Raw genomic sequence first — 5,959 nt, 5'->3', positions numbered from 1 at the left:
ATGTGATCTGAGTCAACAGCCAAAAAGTATAAATTCAGATATTCAAAATCTGAGGATTACTTGTTCAGGGTCAAGCTTTCCAAACAACCAGGGATTTTCTTTGCCTTTGCACATTTTCTTATAATCTTGAATAAAAAATACTAAATACTATCTAAAAATCTCATTTCTTTAAATGAGATTACCATTAAAACCAGTTATTTCTAACTCTATCAAAGCCCAATTCCCCTTTCTATAATAGATATTCTATAAGACCTGCTTTAATTCTGACATTATATTAATAGATAACTTACAAATGAACATGATTTCAAAAAAGCAGCATAATGCTCAATTTTAATATAAAGAAGTAATAAAAAACAAAGTTGTTTATAATGAAGTAGTATATACTTCAATAGGTAAATGTCTAGATGTGGCCAGTAGACATAATAACATTGTCAGATGCTTACAACTTTATGTAGAATCAGTATAAATGAGACAGCTATAAATGTAGCCTGATACAGGTATATTATATTACAAACTCTAGAGCCATATGTAGCATTGCTACTGGTGATATGATTTTCCTAAATGTTGAATAGCTTATGATAAATTTCTTACAAAATATTCCCATAAAATTTGGATCTATTATGTGCAGAAAATACTTGGTATTTATTAGCAAAATGAAATTAAGTTCTAAGTTCAGATCATTAAAAATGCCTTTTCCAGCTAAATATATGTCTTTGGTAGACATTGAAAAGTATGCAGATGTTGGGCAATTCTTACTGCATGGGACAGTCCCATGTATTTTAAGAAATATTCTATTCCCAGTACCAACCCACTAGAGGCCTGTAGCCCCTAGTTATTGTGATGCTAGACAAGGGCTGTCCAGAAAGTATCCAGCCATGTAGTATGTTTTCATTAGAAAAAACCTTCCCACAAATGTTTAAAGTGCTAACTAATGGTAATACCACCCCTGTTGAGAAACTCTCCTCTAAACAGTGCCTGGCACTTGGTATGTGTTTAATACATGCTTATTGATTGGATAGATGAATGAATGAATGAATGTATTAATATAAGTAGTAAATTCCTAAAAATAACTTTAACTTTTGACTGTAAATAATAGGAAATCCAATTAACAGTAGTTTAGACAAATTATGGTATATAAAGTTTTTTCTCTAAGAAGTTTGGAGTTAGGCCATCCAGGGAGTTAGGCTATGCAGGTCATGATGTTGTCAATGTCTATAATTCCTATTTCCTTTCCATTTTGCCGTTTTAGCAAATTTGTTATTTCAACACCTCATGAAATAGAGATGGCTGCTCCTTCTCTGGGTCTCACATTCGGGTTCAAAGCAGAAAAGGAGAAGGAGGAGGAAAGGATCATGCCAGCAGACTTCCTCTTCTATCTTATTGGCCAGAACTGTGTCACACGGTGAGTGCTGGCTGCAAGGGCAGCTATAACCGTTTCCTTCAAGGCAATAATACTGCCATATAGAATGTTAAAAAAAAAAAAGAAAAGAAAAAGAAAACAAACGAAACTTTCAAACACATTACTGAGCTACTGAGCTGCTAAGAAAGTAAAGATTCCAAGTAGCTAAAAGTAAAGTGAACATGGAACTCCTAAGAGGTGAGGAAAGCACTAAGGCCTTTGCCTTAGGAATACATGTGATCACTCTGGTGCTCTCCATATGTCATTTATAATAGTTTCATGAGAAGTGAGGATGGGACACAGAAGATAACGCTTGAGGCCTGCCAAGTGTGTGGAGTCTAATAGGAGATCTTGACTCAAAGTTGGAAAACAAAATGTCAATCCACAGACTGTAGAAAATATTCACAAAGACTTGTATTCAGAATATATAAACACTCCTACAAATTGGTATCAAAAAGAAAAACAATCCAATTTTTAAAAAGGGACAAAATTCTTGAAAAGACACTTGAAAAGAGAAGACATACTAATAGCCAATAAATCCACGAAAAGATACTCAACATTAGTCATCAGCAAAGTACAAATTAAAACCACAATGAGATACTGTTATACATCCATTAGAAGGGTTAAAATTAAAAAGCTAATTAAATCAGGGAGGTGGTCAAGGTGGGGGAAAAATAATCAAACCAAATGTTTGAGAGGCTACAGAGTAACTAGAACGTTCATACATTGCTGATAGGAATATACAATGTACAATCACTTTGGAAACTATTCATCAATTTCTTTCCATTTTAAACACATACACTATATATCCAAGAGAAATGAAAACCTATGTCTACAGATTGTACATGAAGATTCACAGCAGCATTAATAATAATAGCCAAGATGTAGAAACAAGCCAAATGTTCATCAACTGATGAATGCATATACAGAATGTAGTATATCCATATAATGATAATGGAATATTATTTATCTATAAAAAGAAATAAACTACTATAAAAAGAAATAAGCTACAATATGGATAGACCTTGAAACATTACCCTACATGAAAGAAGCCAGACACAAAAGCCACATATTATAATAATACCATTTGTATGGTATGCATCCAAAATAGGCAAATCCATACAAACAGAAAGTCAGTTAGTGGTTGTCAGGGGCTAGAAGAGAACGTAGTGGGAAGTGGCTTCTAATGGGTAGATTTCTTTTTGGAGTGATAAAAATATTCTAGAATTAAATAGTGGTGATGCTTACATAACTATAATAAAAACCCTTTAATTGTATACTTTAAATGGGTAAATTATATGGCATGTTAGTTGTATCTCAATAAAATTGTTATAAAAAACAAATACAATCTATATATATCACTAGCATTGCCACCACCTCGAGATTACCACTGCCAGAACCTTGGTACATAGCCTTCCAAACTCATTTCTGTGCATCATATATGAGGGCTGTCCGGAACATATGCAGCCATGTAACCATTCTTGTTATATTAACAATGGCTGGATACTTTCCAGACAGCCCTCATATACTTGTTTAAAAAATAAAAATTAGATCATACTGTGCATACCACTTAAAAAGTATTTTTAATTACAACACATATAACTATATAATCATAAAGGTGTATTAGACTGGAAGGTCATTGTCTTTTTTCTGATCTTAGGGGAAAAACTTTCAGTCTTTCATCATAATGTATTATGTACTATTAGTTCTGGGGTTTTGTAGATGCCCTTTATCAGGATGAGGAAGTTCCCTTCTATTCTCATTTGCCAAGTGTTTTTTTTTTTTTTTTTTATCATGAAACATTGTTAGATATTGCCAAATGCAATTTCTGCAGCTATTGAGATGATCATGTGGGTTTTCCCCTTTTAGTCTATTAATATTAATAGGTATATTACATTGATTTTCATATGTTGAGCCAACCTTGCACTCCTGTGGTAAATCTTACTTGGTCATGGTATAAAATCCTTTTATATGTTTTGCTTATTCAGTTTGCCAGCATTTGACTGAGGAATGTTGTTTCTATACTTATAAGGATATTGGTCTATAGCTTTCTTTTCTTGTAGGTTATTGATTTGAGATCTTTGTTTATTTAAAAAAAAAATCTCAAAGTATTTTCTAATTTCTATTGTGCTTTCCTTTTTGACCCTTTGATTATTTATGATTGTGCTCAATTTCCATGTTTTGTAAATTTTCCAAATTTCCATCTGTTATTAATTTCTAATTTTATTCTCCTGTGGTCAGAGAATATAATTTGTATGACTGCAAGATTGTAATCTTTTAAAATTTATTGAGACTTATTTTATGGCCTAACATATGTTTTATCCTGATAAATGTTTCATGTATACTTGAGAAGAATGTGTATTCTATTGTTGTTGAATGGAGTGTTCTCTAAATATCTGCTAATTTGATTATAGCATTGTTCAGATCTTCTATTTCCTTGATGCTTTTCTGTCTAGTTGTTCTATCTATTATTGAAAATGGGGTAATGAATCTCCAACTATTATTGTTGAACTGCCTCTTTTGTCTTTCAATTCTGTTAGTTTTTGCTTTTTAATTTTGGGTTGTTAAGTGTACATATGTTTATAATTCTTATATGTTTCTGACGGATTAACTTTTTTTTTTTTTTTTTTTGAGACGGAGTCTTGCTCTGTTGCCTGGGCTAGAGTGCCGTGGCATCAGCCTAGCTCACAGCAACCTCAAACTCCTGGGCTCAAGCAATTCTCCTGCCTCAGCCTCCTGAGTAGCTGGGACTACAGGAGCATGCCACCACACCCAGCTAATTTTTCTATTTTTAGTAGAGACGGGGTCTAGCTCTTGCTCAGGCTGTTCTCAAACTCCTGACCTCAACGGATCCTCCCACCTTGGCCTCCCAGAGTGCTAGGATTACAGGCATGAGCTACCACACCCGGCCTAATGGGTTAATTCTTGTCATTATAAAATGTCCTTCTTAGCCCTTAGCAACAATTTTTTTGTCTTAAAGTCTACTTTGTCTGATACTAGTATAGTCACTCTAGGTCTGTTTTGGGTTACTGTTTGACTGGTATATCTTTTTCCATACTTTTACTTTCAACTTCTTTGTGTTTTTAAATCTAAATTGTGTCTCTTATAGACAGCATATAGTTGGATCTTGTTTTTTCAATCTGTTAATCTCTGTCTTTTAATTGAAGTGTTCAATTCACTCACATTTAATGAAATTACTGATAAGGTAGGGTTTACACTTGTCATTTTCTATTTGTTTTCTATATGTCATGTCTTTTTTGATCCTTCTTCCATTACTGTTTACTTTTATGTTAAAAATAGTACACTATTTTAGAACTAATAGTGTCTAGAGCATTATTTTAATTTCTTCATTGTTTCTTTTACCATATTTACTTTGAGTTATTTTCTTAGTGGTTGTATATTTGCCACTGTTTTCCAGAGAAACAGAACCAATAGGATTTATATAGATATATAAGAGGAGATTTATTATGGGAATTGATTCATGAAATTATGAAGTCTGAGAAGTTCCATGATCTGTTGTCTACAAACTGGAGAACCAGGAAAGCCAGTTGTCCCAATTTGAAGGCCTGAGAACAAGGGGAACTGATGAAATAACTCCCAGTCTTCAAAAAAGTAGTTGGGGGGGTGCAGCACTGGTGTAACATCCATTCCTGAGAACTTGGGTAGGGGAAGGGGTATAAGTCTTAGAGTCTGAAGGCCCCAGAACCAGAAGCTTCAAAATCTGGGGGAGGAGAAGACCAATGTCCTAATTCAAGAAGAGAGTGAATTAACACTTCCTCTGATGTTTTATTCTATTCATGCCCTCAACAGATTGGATGATGTCTACCCACATCAATGAGGGTGAAATCTTCTTTGGTCAGTCTACTCATTCAAATGCTAACCTCTTCAGGAAACACCTTCACAGACATACCCAGATATAATACTTTATCAGCTATCTGATCATTCCTTGGGCCAGTCAAATTGACATATACAATTAACCATCACAGGTTGCTGTGAAGATTATAATTGCATCTTAATTTATAACAAGCTAGTTCAAATTGGTACAAACTTAATTACAATAACATACAAAAACTTTGCTCCCATATGGCCCCATGCCCCCTCCTCTCATCTGTGTTATTATTGTCACGAAAATTATACCTTTATACACTGTGTGCCCATGAACACAAAAAATATGGAATGCTTTGCAAATTTTTAAGTCATCCTTGCACAGAGGCTATGCTAGTCTTCTCTGAATTGTTCTAATTTTGGGATGTGTGTTGCTGAATTGAGCACAATGTGATCTGATTTTACATTTTACTATTAAAAACTACTCTACTCTGGCTTCAATGTGAAAAATGGGTTAAAAAGGAGGCCAATCTGGAGGTGAGAAGACTAGATAGAACATGCTGGAATAAATTAGGCAAAAGATGATAGTGGTCTAAACTAGAGTTCAGTAGTGGGGTTCTGGAGAAAAGATGCAGACAACTTAACAAATTTGAAAGATATTAAAGAAATATTATTAACTAGCTAGATAATATTAACTAGCTATGATGTCACCGTAGCTAGTGACGTCAGATGTAT

At 33.8% G+C, this 5,959-nt stretch overlaps 1 non-coding gene across 1 annotated transcript; it reads right to left on the bottom strand.

Annotated features, from left to right (window-relative positions):
- Positions 1 to 5,564: 5,564 nt before the first annotated feature.
- Positions 5,565 to 5,671, bottom strand: LOC138387908 (U6 spliceosomal RNA). The gene has a single exon (XR_011234010.1). It is a non-coding gene; the product is annotated as a U6 spliceosomal RNA (small nuclear RNA).
- Between the last annotated feature and the right edge of the window lie 288 nt (positions 5,672 to 5,959).

Source organism: Eulemur rufifrons, chromosome 1, assembly GCF_041146395.1.
Source record: "Eulemur rufifrons isolate Redbay chromosome 1, OSU_ERuf_1, whole genome shotgun sequence".
Classification (NCBI taxonomy): domain Eukaryota; kingdom Metazoa; phylum Chordata; class Mammalia; order Primates; family Lemuridae; genus Eulemur; species Eulemur rufifrons.
This window is presented reverse-complemented; position numbering and strand designations above follow the sequence as displayed.